The sequence below is a fragment of the Pteropus alecto genome, unplaced genomic scaffold (assembly GCF_000325575.1).
Source record: "Pteropus alecto unplaced genomic scaffold, ASM32557v1 scaffold195, whole genome shotgun sequence".
NCBI lineage: Eukaryota > Metazoa > Chordata > Mammalia > Chiroptera > Pteropodidae > Pteropus > Pteropus alecto.
Genome location: NW_006438073.1, coordinates 3,842,815 through 3,859,912, shown reverse-complemented (window position 1 = coordinate 3,859,912; position 17,098 = coordinate 3,842,815). Strand labels below are relative to the sequence as shown.

Sequence of the window (17,098 nt, the reverse complement as noted above, 5' to 3'; positions counted from 1 at the left end):
CCGCCGACCCCCGTCCCGCGAGGCCACTCCGCGGCCCGGACGACCCTGGAAACAACGAGCGACCAGTGCGGTCCGGGGCCGCCCACCCGAGAGACCCTCACTCCCAGGCCATGTAACGATCTGTGCTGACCGAACTTCGTTTGAGCCGGAAGTGGATATCGCACCGTCTTAACTTGAAAGCCACGAGACAACAGATCTGCCGGGACAATAAACCATGGCATCCTCCCCCCTTCGCCCCAGGAAGACAGTCATTGCTGTGTCTTTGATGGGTATGATCTCAGACTCTCTTTTTCAGTTGGTCTTAACGGAGGAAAGACCGGATAGCGTCATCTTAACTGACACAGAGAAAAAGAATTAATGCTTCTCCCCCACTCCCCCCATTAAATTGATGACCCGCTAAGAATGGAAACTTTCTGCATCCGTCCTTCATTTTACATCATGTACAAAGAAATAGCATTGCTGGTTGTGTGGCTGTTCACGTATGTGTAGTTGTTTTTAAAAATAGGATCGACATCCTTTCTTCCTTGATTTGAGGCATTAAAAATCCTTTATAGTCAAGTATAGCAGCCACTCTTTGTAAGGGATCAGAACTTTTTTCTATTTTGCCTTATTGCCAAATTTCTCAAATCAGCTTCAGATTTGAGAACTCCTGCCCCTGTGAATTTCTGGTCGTCAGGAAGGAAATAATCAGACCAGGAGTCTTTAAATTCTGGAATTCCGTGCCTTAAGATTTCATAAATGTTGGCTAGCACGACCTGGATTTTTTTAATTTTGAAGGTGATTTTTAAACATGGCATTTGCTTTGTGTGTATATGCACATAAGTATAACGTATTTAATAGAAGTATTAAGATCAGTATTATTTGATGATGCTATTTTATAATACCCCTAAAATTAATTTTGAAACCTTTAAGAAAGAAAACTACATTTAGGTCTTAGAGTATCTTAAACATAAAAGATAATCCTCACTCAATTCAATGTAATGAGTATTATGCTCCAACTGAGCTCATTACCAGGCTAGAGGGTGGGGAACCAGAAGAAGTATGTAAGATGGCCCTTACCCTCTAAGAGTGTCTGTCTGTCCATCTGTTTCTGTCTCTCTGCCTCTCTGTCTCTGTCTCTGTCTCTCTCTCTCTCACACACACACACACACACACACTGGGATAGGCAACTAGAGCCTGGAGCAAATTTTGAAAAATGCGATCCTTACCATCAGACTTGAAAGAGTCAGTAAAAGGAATAAAGACGAAAACATGTACTTGAAGAACTTCCTTGGCTTAACAAATACAATCCATATAACAGTGTAAAAGTGATTTAACAAATATCAAGTCTGAAAGAACGCAGGTGTTTTTTCTTCTGCAAAATGAAACCATAGTCACCTACCAGCATAGTTTTCCTTAAGGCCCACATGTGTAGACTCTCTTTTATTGGAACATTCTTGGGCATACGTACAGCCAACTCTTGTGACATCTGGCTCCATGGTTTCCCACGGTGTCCGTGGTTGTGTGAACAGCCTTTGGAATAAGTGCCTTTACTGAAGTCCTGCTTCTACCACTTAAAAATAAGTGACAATAAGAACAAGATGCCTAACACTGCTTCTTTAACCATACATTCAAATACTATCTACCTCACAGGGCTGCTGAAAGAATTAAATGAAATAATTTATGTATAGTACCTGATATATAATAGGTACTCAATCAAAAATAATAGCTCAGGTTTATTAGATGCTTACCATGGGCCAAACACTGTGCCTTGTTCTTATTTTTACCATTCTTTCTGTTCCCTGTGACTTTCTGTGGGTTCCCCCCACCCCTCACCTTACCCTCAACCCTCTCCCCTTAGGGACCTATTCTCTCTCTACCTTTTGAGGACAAAAATGGTTTCCTTAAGACATTTTAACTTGAAGGTTCATTTATAGCAATCTATTAAATCTGTTGTGAATCTACATTTTAAGAGTTTTTTAAAAATCTAATTATGAATGAAAATGAGTGCCTCTCATTTAGTAATCTGAGGCAACTGGGAGCCATTAGGAAGGAGATTTGGCCATAGGGACCCTCCCATTGGCCTCTAAAATCCCACTCGTCCAACAATCCTCATTTTGTTGTGTTTAAAATACTTTTAAATATTAGAAAATTTGGCAACACTTTTGAAGAAATTAAACCAATCCACAATAATTGTCAAATAGTAATTACTGAAAGAAATTGTCTCTCATTCATGATTATGATTCTGTTAACTGGCTGTCCTTTAGTTCTAGGTTCAAGTCTGAGACAAATATCTTACTACCCTGATCAAGCTTTCAAATTGTATTCTGAGAGATATGTGACCTTTCTTTGAAAATTATACTGTCCTTACATCTGCCTTGCCTTGGGTCACATGGTGAGCTCAGAGCTCAAACCAGATATGATAGGCATCTTGGTAACAGTATGACAATTAGGTTGTGATGTAAATATTTTACACTCATCCACATTTGGCTGTGCACCTGTGAAGGAGTTTGGGGCTAGCACCATGGCTTGGCACCACTGTGCTACTCTTAAGGCTGGACCTGAAGGCACAAAGGGTCAGAAATCACAGCCCAGTGCCTGGTTTGGGCTCTGTGCCCTTCTCTCCCCATCATGTTACTCTAAGACATCCAGATACCGAAGATCCAGAAGTGCTTCTCTCAAGGCCCCTTTCCCCCTCCCTGTCACCCAGCACCCCTGGTCACATCTCCCCTCCTTCCTGGCCACGACAGAATTCAGAAACCAAAGTTTCTACTGACTCAAGCTCTTCAGCCACCAAGAAATTCAGCACAGGGGTTGGGAAACTGGATCTTGGATATAGGGATATGGACGGTGTCCATGGCAAAGGACCTGGAGCTTTTGAAAAATAACGTGCAAGCCTTTTGTCTTTCAAGAGATCCCAAGAGCCAAAGATGCTAGTGCCAGCTTAGGCCTTATTACAGAAAGACAGCACGCAGAATAAGGAGGATGCGCCCGTGGTCCGCTGTGCTCTCTCTGCATAGCCAGCCGCATCCAACTGTTTCTCTCAATTCTGGACCCTACCACAGGCACGTTTTAAGAAAGACATTGATAAGTTGCAGTACAACCTATGAAGGCTGATGGGGCTGGTAAGGCGTCTGGAAGCTGTATTATAATGTTACGCAGTTTGATAAATAGCTGTTCAAGAGAGTAGGAAGGCTTAACCTGGAAAGAGACAAAGCCTCTGCAGGGGAATATGACCACGTGGGCATACTATCCCTTTTAATTATTTGTCGAGCTGCTACTTTGGACCAAGCGCTGCCCATATCAAGAAATGGTGATCATGGGTTTACGGGAGGGGGATTTGGATCAGATAAGGAAGAGCCTTGTAACGGGGTGGGCCATCAGGGAAGCGGTAGCCTTGAGCCCACCGGGCCTCTGCGTTTTGGCTGGAGAGCTGGGCTGGACACTTGGAGAGCAATGCAGGGCCCTCCTCACCTCTCCATCATAAAGCCTAGACCCCTCCTCCGCTAACTACCCCCTCCACCCCATCCCGCTGAGCGCCTCCTGAGTGAGGAGAACACCTGCCCCAGGTGTCTAGGGCCAGCCCACTCGGGAAAGGAGAAAGTTGGGAAACATCTGCTCTGCTGTCTCGGAGCCTTCCCTTCGGAGGCCTGAAGAGCAGAGCGGATGGAATCTGTGGCCTGCACCTGGGGCTGGTCAGAAAATGGCTTTTAACAGAGAGTGCGTTTTTATAACTGTCTTCTTCCCCCCATGAGGAGAAGAGGTGAGCAGGCTGCCACACGTGGCCCCCCAGTTGAGGTGTCATTCTCCTCCCTCCCACCCCCTTCTCTGCTGAGGTGTCTTTCAGGCAACTGTGAGTTACAACCAGACCGCGTCTGAGTAGGAAAATGTGGGCATAATTTTTTCTTTAAGCAGAGTAGTCGGTGGCCTCCCAAAAGATACTGAAAATGGCCTCAGTGAAGCAACTGCTAAGGCAGGCAGACACCGTCATCTGGGGCAAGCTTTGCTTTTCTGCAATGTCCTAAACCTGCCTCTCCTTGTGATATGCAGAACCGGTCTCCTAAACCAGAGCAGTGGCCCTCACCAGTTCCTTTGAGGTTCAGCACTAAGGATGCCGGCCCAAGGCTGGGAGGCAACTGATGGGGGCGCTGAGAGAGCGGAGCAGATAGAATCTGTGGCCCGCATCTGGGCAGGTCTGGGGAAGCCGGCATGGACCTCCCGGGGCTGTGCTGGAGCCAGTTTGGACACACACCTGGTGGGGGAGGGACTGGCTGCCCTCTGGGAGGCTGCCAGGAATGAGAGCCCTGGAGCTGGGAGCCGAGGGTTGCAGTGTTAGGGACTGAAGGCGGTTAGGGTGTGAGGCTGGGAGCTGAAGCATCACACAGTGAAACTGACTTCACCCAACAGTAAGACCTTTACCACTTGGGCTTATCTGTTATTCATATATAACCTGTTTGTTATATCTTACTTCTGTTTTAGCCACCGCATGGCAAAACTAGTCAGGACTGAAGAACAGACACGGTCGCAAGGCCCAGCTGTCATCTGGACCACCGCTTGGTGACTGATGAGCGCGGGCACATCACGCCATCTCTCTGGTCTCCACTCCTCGGTCTGTAAAATGCAGAAGCAGCATTGGTCTCTGATCCTTCTGAATTCTATAGGCTTTTCAATGAAATTGTTAACGGAAAGAACGATATAGGGCATTTTCCTAACCTGTGGCTTCTCTATAGTTCAGAATATTTATACACGAGGAATATTTCATCTTACTAGGCCGTGTGAACGTGAAGAACAAGTTTAACTGCAAGGGGCATTCGGCTTGGCTGTGTGCAGCTTTAGACCTCACCACACGTCTTAAAATACAAAATAGCAAAATGAGTTTGCAAGGGGTAGACCTCCCCAGTTACATTGACTTTCTCCATATCAAATTCATCCAATTTACCTTTCTTAAGCCGGGTAGGCTGTAGAGGAAGAGAAAACGGCAGGGCATTTTAAAATTAAGTTTCCGTCTCTACCCCATCCTTTCCTTCTCTGTCCCTCTCCCTCGCCCACCCTTTTCTTCCCTTGACCATGAAACCAAGATACACTTGATAACTAGTAAAAAAGTCACTAATGGCACCAGTGCTCAAGTATTCTCTATTTTGGAGGCATCTACTATAAATTTTCTAAGCATATAAGCAAAGCAAACACAGTTGTACCAACAGCCATTCTCCCCTCTTGCTTGCTGGAGAACCCTAATTTATTAAGCTGTCCGTGTCTTCACACCGGTGTGTGTTCCGGGAAGCCTGGCGACTCCCACCCCCGACTGGTCTGCCCCAGTGGTTCTCATAGCAGCAGCAGCACCTGGGAATTGCCAGAAATGCACATTTTCAGGCTCCGCCCCAAACTTCCTGAATCAGAGACCCTGGTGTTGAGGGCTGAGTGAGTTTTAACACACTCTACAGGTGGTTCTGATGCATATGAAAGAATCGTTGGCAGAAGCCAATCCTGCCAGTTCTGCTCTTTCCTTAGAAATAGTCAAGTGATCTCATTCTGGTCAGCTGAACACGAGGGTCATCTGCTGGTGAAGGCTTCTAGAAACAGCTTCTTGGCTCTAAACAGCTTCTTGGCTCTTACAAGGAAACACAAGGATCCCCTTTTCAAGGGATCTTTGGGGTCTGTTTTAATAATAATACTAAGATGTCACTTGCGTCTTTCACTGTCATTCTCTCATGAATGACTCTGATGAATGATTCTGATTGAAGGACTCTGGTCTTTTCCAGAGGTTACATGACGTGCGATACCACAGCAGACTGAATTCAGAAGCAGATATGAGAGCCCACGTCTTCTCTAGTAAGCCAGACATTTACAGAGATATATAAAAAATGTAAAACGATGCTACTCCTCTCACTACAATGTTTTATTTTGGAAAACGTAGTTTTTCATGAAAATGTGTGATTTATGTTAACCCATAAAGGTTTATTATTATAAATGAATTAATAAACACTTTAAAATTTTCTCAGTTTTAAGTTATAAAATGGTAAATATCAATAGGCATTACCTACGTTATTGTTTTAAAAAGCTCTTTGGGGGCATTGAGGTCCTTAATTTTTAAAAGAGTGAAGAGAAAACGTCTCGAGAAAGTCTGAGGGCTGCTCCATAGAGTGAGGCTGAGGTGGCTGGGGCTGCTGCTGCCATCTTGTGACCAGAGAGGAGCCAGCCCACACAGGAAGGACAGTGGGGACAAGAGAACTGGCCTGTGAGGCCACTTTGACCCACTGAAGACCCAATCCTGGTATGTATTCTATGCATTTTCACTATTTTGGAACTTCTTGTTCTCTGAGATGATAAATCCCTTTCTTGCTTGAGCAATTTTAGGTTGGTTTTCCTCCTACTGGCTGAACAATCTCCCTAGATGTTCACCAATAGGACTAATGGATACAAATACCAAGTCATACCCGTACACTTAAGCATTGCTCCAAAGAGAATCACTTACTGGATATACTCAATAATTTTTGTTAACATAAAAAACTAGACAGAGGAAGAAAATCTCTGAAAGACTTAGATATTTAAGTATCAGACTACAGAAGAGATGAGTCCCAGCACTGATTTACCTACACTGAAGTAAACTTACTCAAAATTATGCAGGTTTGGGATATTGTAGCAGAGATGGCTACTTGTCCATCAAAAGCCTTTCCATACGATAAGAGTTGTAGCTAGGAAGTCTTGGCCTAGCCCGGAATGACATTTCCTAGTGCCCCGCAACCCCAACCCAACCCCACCCCGTAGCCTTGCTCCTGGCAAGGCCATATGACTGATGGTTGCCAGTGGAACGTAATAAGAAGCAATGTATGTCACTTCTGGCCAAGGCAGTGAAGAAATGGTGTGCTTCTCCATGCTACCTCTTCCCCTGGCTGGCAGCAAGATGCAAAATCTTGAGGCCCAAGAGAACAAAGCCACAAGACAGAAAGGGCCTGGATTTCTGAATCATTTATGATGGAGAGCCGACCACCAACAAGAAATACCTATGTGGGACTGCTAATGGAGTGCAAAATACATTTTATTTTGTGAAGCCTCTAAAAACCTGCAGCTAATGTTAACATCTTGAAGTGTTGAGGCTCTAAGTAGGCATCTGAAAAATTTTTGACCTTAAGAGAAAAAAGAACAAATCTCATGTTTACTATTGATTATATACTCATCTCTAGTGCCTAGAACAGTGGTGAGTAGTGATTAAATGTATAATGACATTGAATGAGTAAATAAATAAATCAATGGCTAGATGGATGATAGATGAATAAATTAGGTATTCATGTGAAAGCTATAATAGTTTGGAATAAAAGTAACACTGAACATTTGTGGAAAGGGTTCACACTAACTAATTACCTCTGGATATTTTTAAGTAAAGGAGTAACAAGGTATTTAAGAATAAATATATTGGGTAGCTAGTTGGCAGGTATGTGAGATTGATAGAGAAGGTTCAGCTCGGAAAGGTGATTGGACTAGTTTTGTCTTGCTATTCTCTGATCTTTTAAATAAAGTGATTAATGAAGTTAAGGATTCTATACTTAGTAATATTAATGATGAGTACTATCTTTAGGATTTAAATTATAACTTTAGTTATAATTTAAAGAAGTAAAACTATATGAGATGAAAAATCCATATTTGTAAATGGTTTTCATATCATGTACCAAAGTAATCATTGTAAATTAAGTATATATAATTACAGGCAAGATACCTTACAGGAAATCATCATCTTCTGGAGTTCTGGGCTTGCAAACCTAACCACATACAGTGATAACAATGAATATCAATTGGTACGACATTATGAAAAATATTTGGCTTTGATATGAGTTTTAAGAAAAACTTAAATTTTATTTGAAAATTTTCAGAGGACAAGAAAGAAAAGATATATTGACATTCATTCATTTATCTAAAGAAGAATTCTAAATATTAATTTTATTTGTCTACATAAGACTAAAAGGCGGAACAGGAAGTTGGCTTGGAGAAATAAGACAACACAGGTTGGATAGTTTTCCTAAAAATGATTTTATTAAAAAATATGTCTTAAATGGTACATATTTTCTGCTAACCTTCTCACATCTCCTGAACAATAGAAGAGATGCTATGGAGAAGTAGACTAGTTGCCTAGCAACCTGAAATTAGTGAGACATGTCCCCTTCAGTTGACTTGAAATCAAGCTCTTCAAGGGCAACTATGAGATAAACAACAACCATGTAAAAACTCATAATACTGGTACCACACAATGACCTTTGGGAACAAAGCTACATATGTAGTCTACATATTAGGATATTGAGGTTGGTTAGGAAAACATAAATTTTAGTATAAAATACTCTTTTCCCTGTGATTAAACTTATATACAATGGCTTTTGCTAAAGTGGCAACTATCTGAACAGATAGGTATGTTAATTAGCTCAAATGTGATTATTTCACAGTGTATATCAATCAAATCGTATACCTAAAATATATACAATTCTTCATTGTCAAATGTACCTCAAAAAAAAAAAAAAAAAAAACCCAAAAAACCCAAAACCAAAAACATTGCACTTCTAAAGACTATGTAGGTTAAGAACAAGTGAAAATATATATTGGACAAATATTTTGAATTTAATAAAAATGAAAATTCAACAACAAAAATGCCTCCAGCTTGTGAAGCCCCAGCTCTCCAGAGTCCGTGTGTGAGCTTTGTCTTTTTGTTAATAGTAAAGGAAGTATGGAAGCATAATAGTAAATTTGACGTCTGAGGCCAAGAAAGCCTTTGTATACAGTGCTCTCAAAAGAAGGAAAAAATATATATAGTCTTTGTAATCCCCAAATGTGAATGTTTATAAGTAGAAAATTACTTTTTTTTTCTTGTCAATACAAAGAAAATGCATCATTTCTCTGGTAGGAATTAAGTCTGAATTCTAAGTCAATTTATTCCAATATACTGCTTCTCAGGGAAAAAGAAAAAATTTGTAGCAGCATTTTATTTCACTAACACAGCACAGGGAGCAGAGGAAGGACTAAACTGGAGGTTACCGAAGGTCTGTATCCCCTACGCAGAGGCAGCGGGGGGTTGCGCTTTTCAAACTCTTGGTCAGAGCTCCCCCTACTGGAACAACTCATTCAGTACCATGATATCAGACTCCTGGGTCAAGATTTGAAATTTTAAGAGATGTGTTAACACAGTGTCACATATTCAATAAGTCACAGATTCCCTCTCTGTGGCAGAGGAAGAGATTTCACATTAAGCGTCAGTTTTAAAAAAATCCATATTACATCTTCCATTTACCTTATAACTGATGTGCACAGTGAGATTTGGGTTAATATTTACACAGGACACTTGACCTACCTGGAAGTATTCTAAGTGTTTAAATATAACTATCCATTTAACCCTAACAACAACTATCTGAGGGAGGGACTGCTATGATCTTCACTTAGGATGAGGAAACTGAGACACATATGTGGATCCATTTCCAATGTATTTGTTACCTTAGTGCTATTTTAAATGGTATTTCTAAAATTTCATTTTTTGGTTTTTCATTGCTAGTAGAGAAAAATTGATTTTGTTTATTGATCTAATATCCTATGATTTTGCTAAATTCAACTATAGTCTTTTTTTAGATTTTATAAGGTTTTCAGCACACACACTCCGGTCTGTGAATTCAACAGTTAGTTGTACTTCTTCCTTTACAAATTGCATGCCTGTTTATTCTTCTTGACATTCTACTGGCTAGGACTTAAGTAATGATTTAAAATGGTAAAAGTGGATATTCTTGCCTCATTCCCAATTTTAGAGGGGAAGAATTCGTCCTTTTGCTATTTATATATTAATTGTAGTTACTTCAGTAGATGCACTTATCAGATTAAGTTCCCATATTTTCCTAGTTTGCGGAGCTTTATTATGCATGCGTGTTGAATTTTGTCAGATGCTTTTTTTGCATATATTTGATGATCATATGGCTTTTCTCCTGTATTCTGTTAATATAGTGAGAGACCGATTGATTTTCGAATGGTGAAATAACCTTGTTCAATTGGTCATGATGTATTATCCTTGTTGTAGTGCTGATTTAAACATATATATATATATTTCCTTGTATATTGCTAGACTCTATTGGGTAATATTTTGTAAGGATCATTGTGTCTGTTTTCATGAGAGATTTCATAATAATTTTTCTCGTAATATTTGTCAGTGTTATGTTGGCCTCACAAAATGAGTTGGGCAGTACTCTCTCCACTATTTTTTCTCAGAGTTTGTGTAAAGGAGTATAATTTCTTCCTTGAATGCTTGATAGAATTTCACCTGGGCCTGGAGTTTTATTTATGGAAAGATTTTCTATTAAATACTCAATCTCTTTAACAATGTAAGGATGTTTGGCTTTTTAATTTTATCTTGTGTTGGTTTTTATAAATCTTATTTTTTTCAAGGAATTTATGTATTTCATCCAAGTTTTCAAATTGGCAGTTTCTTATAATTTTCTTTATGAAGCTTTTAATGTCTGTAGGATCTATAATTATATTCTCCCTTTCATTCTTGATATTTCTAATTTGTTTTTTTTTTTCATCCTTTGAAACTCATTGAGACTTATTTCATGAGCCAGCAGGTGCTGTCTTGATGACCGTTGCATATACACTTGAAAAGAATGTGTATTCTGCTTTCGTTGGGTGAAGTAAATATCAAATGGGTTGACAGTATTATTAGATCTTCTGTATCCTTCCTCGTATTATATATTCTCTGTTCCAGCTCTGGAATCAGCCGTTTCTCCAAGAAACCCTGACTCTTTTTGGTAAGGAATAGCACTTAGAGACCAAGATCTGGGGCTTTTGCTATGAGGTTGGCATTGCTCCTAAGCCCTTCCAGGAGACAGAGACAGGAAATTTTTGCACACGCACATTTATAACTATTTCTAGGACTACTTGGGTATATTATAGACTATATATTATGAGTTTGTTTCATGTTTCGAATTCTAACCAACATTCTTTTGTTCTTTCTAGCCCTCCCCCTGTCCATGTTTGTAGGTCTCTTCTCAGACAGTGAGAAACCGGGCAAATTATCCTCCGCATATTTATTTGCTCGACCAGCTAACGTATTTGTTCCCCGTGGCCGATCTCCCAGCCACTCTGTGCAACACCTCCCCTTCCTACCTCTGCACCCTCCTCCCTCTACTGCCGCTTTCTCTGCCACCAGAGCCTCTGCGTGACATCCTTTCGTCTTTCTCCCACTTCCTCGGTCACCAGGACACCCCACTACTGTGTCTGTTTGACACCCTGCCCCCGGCCACGCCACTTTCTGGAACTCTGAGGCATTCTGCCCCCGCAGACTGTGCACACTCCCTCCCCACTGGCTCCCTCTCCCCCTCCAGGGCCAAAGCGTCTGCGCCGGGAGAGAAAGCAAAGGAGGGAACGCGGGGAAATGAAGAGACAAAAATATCTATTTTAAGGTCTTTTCTATGTTTGCACGTCTTTGCTCTTGCTCTGGCACTGCTCGTTCCCCCCGGCGGGTCGGGGCTTACTCCTGGCGTCACTTGCCTGCAGCCTGAAGGACGTCGTTCCAGTTTGTCTGAAAATGTTTTTGACTTCAGTTTTGAAGGATATTTTTAGTAGCTAATTTGACTGTTGTTTCACTTTCAACATTTTAAAAATGTTTCTGTTGTCTTCTGGAGTTCACTGTTTTTCATGATGTATGTACTGAGTATTTTTTTCTTCTGCTTTTAAATGTCTTTCTCTTCGGTTTCAGCATTTTGACTACATCGTGCATAAGTACGGCTTTTCTTTGCATCTGTCCTGGAGTTGTATTAACTGCTTAGAATCTGTGGGTTGTTTCTTTTAGGTGTCCTGAGACGCAGTTTCATTGTGTGGGGGAGGGTTCCCCACACCGATAAGCAATTCTCAGATACCAGCAGGGTGTCCAAGAATTTAACTCAATTTTGACACGCTTTACTTGGAGACGGCATCAGAACCCACAGGCTGAGGACTCAGTCCTACAAGACAGCACACCCACACACTCCCACTTCAGATGTCAGTCGCAAGCCCAGGCTTACCTGTGCTTCTGACCAGGCCGGAGGTTCCGATAACCTCTCCTTGGACTTAGACGCCAGTCACAAGTTCAGGTTGCCACCTACACTTCTGACGGGCTACAAATCAGATGTTCCCACAGACCCCTCTCCTTGGGTGCGATTAATTTGCCGGAGTGGCTCACAAAATGCAGAGAAAACATGTCACTCACGAGATCACCAGTTTATTATAAAAAGGTGTAACTCAGGAACAGCCAGGTGGAAGGGGCGCGCAGGGCCAGGTGTGTGGGAACAGGCGCGGGGCTCCCGTGCCCTTTCTGGGTGTGCCACTGTCCCTGCGTCTCCACGTGTCCACCACGGAAGCTCTCCGAAACCCGCCCTCTTGGGTTGTTCTGGAGGCTTCTTTACACAGACATGGTTGATGAAATCACTGGCAGGCGATTCAAGCTCGTCCCTCTCCCTTCCCCAGAAGTCTGGGGTGGGGCCCTCCAGTCACATGGTCAGCTCCCCCGGCAACCAGCTGCATTCTATAGACTCATAGACATGGGCAATAGGGGAGGGGGGAGGGGGGAGGTAGATGGGGTCAAAGGGGTCAAATATGTGGTGACACAAAGACATCGAACTATGGGAGGTGAACACACGATGTAAATATATGTGCACCTTACTGTTAAAATGTATAGCTAAAACAATTTCGTTAACCAATGTCACCATAAAAAAATAAATTAAAAAAATAAAAACCTCGTTCACATAGCAAGACACCTCCACAACTCTCAACACTTAGGAAATTCCAAGGGTTTGGGGAGCTGTGAGTCAAGAACATGGACGAAGACCACACGGATGTGAGAAATATACTTTGGTCATCTGAATGGCCAAATATACATTTCTTATACCTACATTTCTTATTTTTATCATGTTATCTCTTTCCTGCATTGGAATGAGTTTGGTGGCAGCAAGAATTTTGTTTCGATGTCCTTTAACAGTCCTGAATACAGCACCTGTTTGTTGAAGGATGAAATGACATCTGGTAAGTGTACTGTGAAAGCAGAGTGCTTAGACATTGCCGGTGGTACTATCAGCTGGTACATCATTTTGGAAAGCAGTTTTAGAAACATATATCAAAAAGCCATAAAAATACTGATATTCTTTAACTCAGTGACTCTATAAGTCTTAAGGAAATAATCTAACATTTTTTTTATAGAAGTTATCATTGTATTACTCAAAATTCTGAAAGCCACCTAAATTCCAGCAATAGGAGTATGGCTAAATAACTTAGGACCTGATATGAAGATACACTGGTAGTCATTAAAACTTGTGACGTTTAAGGAACTATTGGGCCACATGAGAACTGTTATTTTAACACCATTGGATACACACATCTGCATGCACGCTCCAATTATGACAGCCCCCAGAAGGCTGCCCCAGGACCTAGCTAAGAATAGGTCTGTCTCTGGGACTGTCTGGGACAGGCAGAGAAACTCGAGTCCAAAGGAAAGTCCTTCAAGGTGAGCTGCAAGTCAGAAGCCACAGTGCTGTCTTAGAAAAGAGCATCGGGTTGTCAAGTTTGGGCCCTTGCTGTGAGTACTGCTGGTCTTCTGAGGCCGAGCCGAAATGACTGAAATAAACCATAGGGTCAAGGCAGACAGCAGTCAAGTCTGGTGACATATACACAAGGAAAATAGAATCTAAATCCCACCCTCTGGGATCAAGAAATGGTTCTGGACTACGCCATTTGGTGACAGTAGAGTTCATGGTGAGCTGGGTTACAGATTGAGCCACGTGGGAACTCTTTCCAGGCCAAATGCCTGAAGATAAGCTTGAGGGAGAAAGCAAGTTGGCAACCAGGAAGTGGGGTGTCACAAGGTGGGGCAGGAACCCACGGAGTTGACTTACAGATCACTAAGTCGAAGGAGCAGGGACAACGGGAAGACAACTGCAGGGAGAAAGTGTGGGGACGAGGTTGGGGGAGTCCGGGCGTTAACGGCAAGCTGGGACACCAGTTTCTAGAATGTGGCCCATCTTCTCTAAATGCACGGCCTGGGATGTCCACGAACTGTGGAGCACACCAGAGATTTGCAGAAAATACAACACGAGGCTAATTTGGGTTGAGTTAGGGTGGTGAGGTTGTGGCTAATATTTTTAATTTTCTTATTCTTGTTATATATTGCTTTTACAAGGACAAAATTAACATTTAAAAATAAGGGGACATCTAACAACTCTAGATACAACACAATAACTTTGGTCACGATGTGTAAGATTAGCGAATGAAGCAGTTTACCTGACTGGTATATCCTGAGGGAACCTGAGTGATCTGGTAGGCGGGAGTCAGCTACCCTGTTGTCCTGTCACAAGTCATTTATTTTCTGTACTGTAGGTTCCAGGTGACCACTTAAGGCTGTACACAAGGGCATCCCACTATCAAGGTGAGTGCGGGCAGAAGTCTTGAAAGAAGGGCACCTTTTTCTTCACCCAAAGGCACCACCAGCAATGAAGCCAAGTACCTGCCACCTTTTTCTAAGTTGCACAAAAGCTCTGGACAGGGCAGCTGTGCTTTCCGTCTGTAAAGTAGGATATCTCAGAATTTGTATTTTTTACTAATAGAACTTTGACCCTATTTGTCGTTAAGTAATGAGCCTGGCTTTACTTGGTAAACACGTTATCTGCCCCCTTTCTGGACTGGGTGACATTATAAAGCTTCCTCACAGGAACACCATGCCCCTTGTCATCTTTAACCCCCAGGTTTCTCCCTGGAATTCGGGTGGGAGCAGAAGGGAGTTCTAGGTCACATGCTTGAAAGGCACTCGGTTGATTAATAGCCACATGCGTGCTGGGAAGACCCTCATCTGATGCCTTCATCTGCTATTCCTGTGGCTCCCGAAATCGGCTTTCAAACCCTCTGCCTTGTCCCAGAGTGGCTTCTTCATGGCAGTTCTTCAGTTTTAATGTGCATTAATCATCTAGGAAACTCATTAAAATGTGATTCTGACTCAGTAGGTTTGGAGGGGACTCCCAGGTGAGGCTGAGGCTACCAGTCTGTGCTTGGTTTATCAGGGCTCTAGGGCTCCCCAAAGAAACCTGGTTCCTGGAGGAGGGTACTTCCTCCTGTATGGACCAATGCTTCTCGGAGTGGATCGTGGACGCATGTCAGGGGATCCAAGAGTAATGATGTAGCAGCCGCCACAGTGTGGCTTTCTAGGCAAGAGGCTTCCACTGTGCTGAATCTGAGGCTCCTGGCTCCACAAGAAGAGAGGAAGGGGCAGAGGGGAAGGGGAACACATTCTGTTTATCAGATGGAGGTCATGGAGTTGGGAGGCTTGAGGAGTGCTGAGGATTCCTAAGAAGGGGTGCTTGCCTGGAGTCTGCGAGAAAGGAGAAGCCCAGGAAAGGGCCCCAGTCCCTGAGGCGTACTTAGAATACCCTCGATTGGCTTCCTGTGCATTTCTACAAGGCTCTGCCACTTAGCAATGTGTGCATCTCAAGATCGGTGTTAGAACTAACATTTTAAAAGCTTTTTTGAAGACTTAATGTGTTAAGCTGATTTTGTTCTTCCCAAATAGAAGTGTCATTTGAGAGAATAACACATTATTTTGGGATGGTGAGATAAAGCATCACCAAACAGAATATACTTGTAAGTGCTTATTATGGGCTATGTACTGTAACAAAGCACGTTACACACTTTATCCTTAAAATCACCCCATCATGGTTATTATTACCTGCATTTTACAGATAATGAAACCAATATTTAGATAAGTTTAGTAATTTGCTCCAAATCACCAACTATTCAATGGTAAAACTGAGATTCAAACAAAATTGTTATCAAAATCCATGCTATTAACCATTATGCTATTCTTTACTGAAACATATGTAGGCATATTATGTACTAGGATATTCACATTTAAAAACTTCTAATGGAAATCTTCAAGGATATACAAAAGCAGACACAACATTATTACTAAACTGCAGACTTTATACAGATTTTCTTAGATTTTACCTGGTGTCCCTTTCTGTCCCCAGATCCCATCTGGGCTACTGCTTCACATTTGGTCATGGCTCCTCAGTCTCTTCTGACCTGTGACAGCGTTTCAGTCTTGCCCTGTTTTTCATGACCTTGGTGGTTTTGAGGAGTACTGGCCAGATATTTTGTAGAATTCCCTTAATTTGTGTTGTTCTGATGCTTTTCTCCCGGTAAGACCCAGGTTATTTTTAGGAAGAAAACTTCAGAGGTGAAGTACCCTTCCCATCACACCATTAGGGGTGCACGCCCTCAACATGACTCATCTCTGATGTTAACCCTGGTCACCCGGCCAGTAGATTATTTTCCAGGTTTCACCACTGCTCAGTTACTTTTTGACCCTGTCCAAATCCATTCTTTGGAAGCAAGTCACTCAGTGCAGCCCATACTCACAGTAGGGAACTAAGCTCTACCTCGGTTGGCCCACATAAATTACTTGGAATTCTGTGAGAAAGACCCCAAGTGATTTTAAAAGTTACTAAGAATTACTAAGTCAATTATTATTCCATTTCTCTTTGCCAACGAGTGGTCTAGGGATGGACTTGTGGGAAGATTCTGGGAAAGATTTTTCCCCCCGATAAAAAGAGTTACACCAGGAGGAAGTGTTCCCCTTATTCTCTCTGCTGGCAAGTAGAACCTCCCTTTCCTGGTTTGGGCTGCTGCTGTGACTGTAACCCTTGGAGTGGCCACCACCTTGTGACCATGAGGTATTGAGCCAGGAATGAAAAGCTCACATTATTCAGTACAGAAGCAGGTTGCCCCCAATAATGGAACCATCTCCAGGCTCCTTGTTATATGAGACGATTAAATTTCTTTACTGTTTAAATAACTCTTCACTGGTGTTGTTACTTGAAGTTAAATGTATTCCTGATACAGGTGCCTTATATATCTTTTTTACAACTGTATCTATCATTTACATCTAGGACATACCAAGCACTTATTTTTTGATTAGGTGAAGGACTGAATGAATTGAAGCTCTTATAATAACCACAGAATATCAATGTAACTAATGCTAGTATATTTTATAATTAGATTCTATACTTCCATTTCTTTTCTCAAACAAATACAGTAAAATTGTACACATTCTGCCACTGGAGAAAAAACAGTATGACCACCAATA

The 17,098-nt window shown here is 42.1% G+C and overlaps 1 long non-coding RNA gene across 1 annotated transcript; it reads left to right on the top strand.

Annotated features, from left to right (window-relative positions):
* The first annotated feature begins 6 nt into the window (after positions 1-6).
* LOC107195874 lies at positions 7-5,959 on the top strand. The gene is made up of 3 exons (XR_001517177.2): positions 7-269; positions 4,459-4,588; positions 5,739-5,959. It is a non-coding gene; the product is annotated as an uncharacterized LOC107195874 (long non-coding RNA).
* Positions 5,960-17,098: the final 11,139 nt, after the last annotated feature.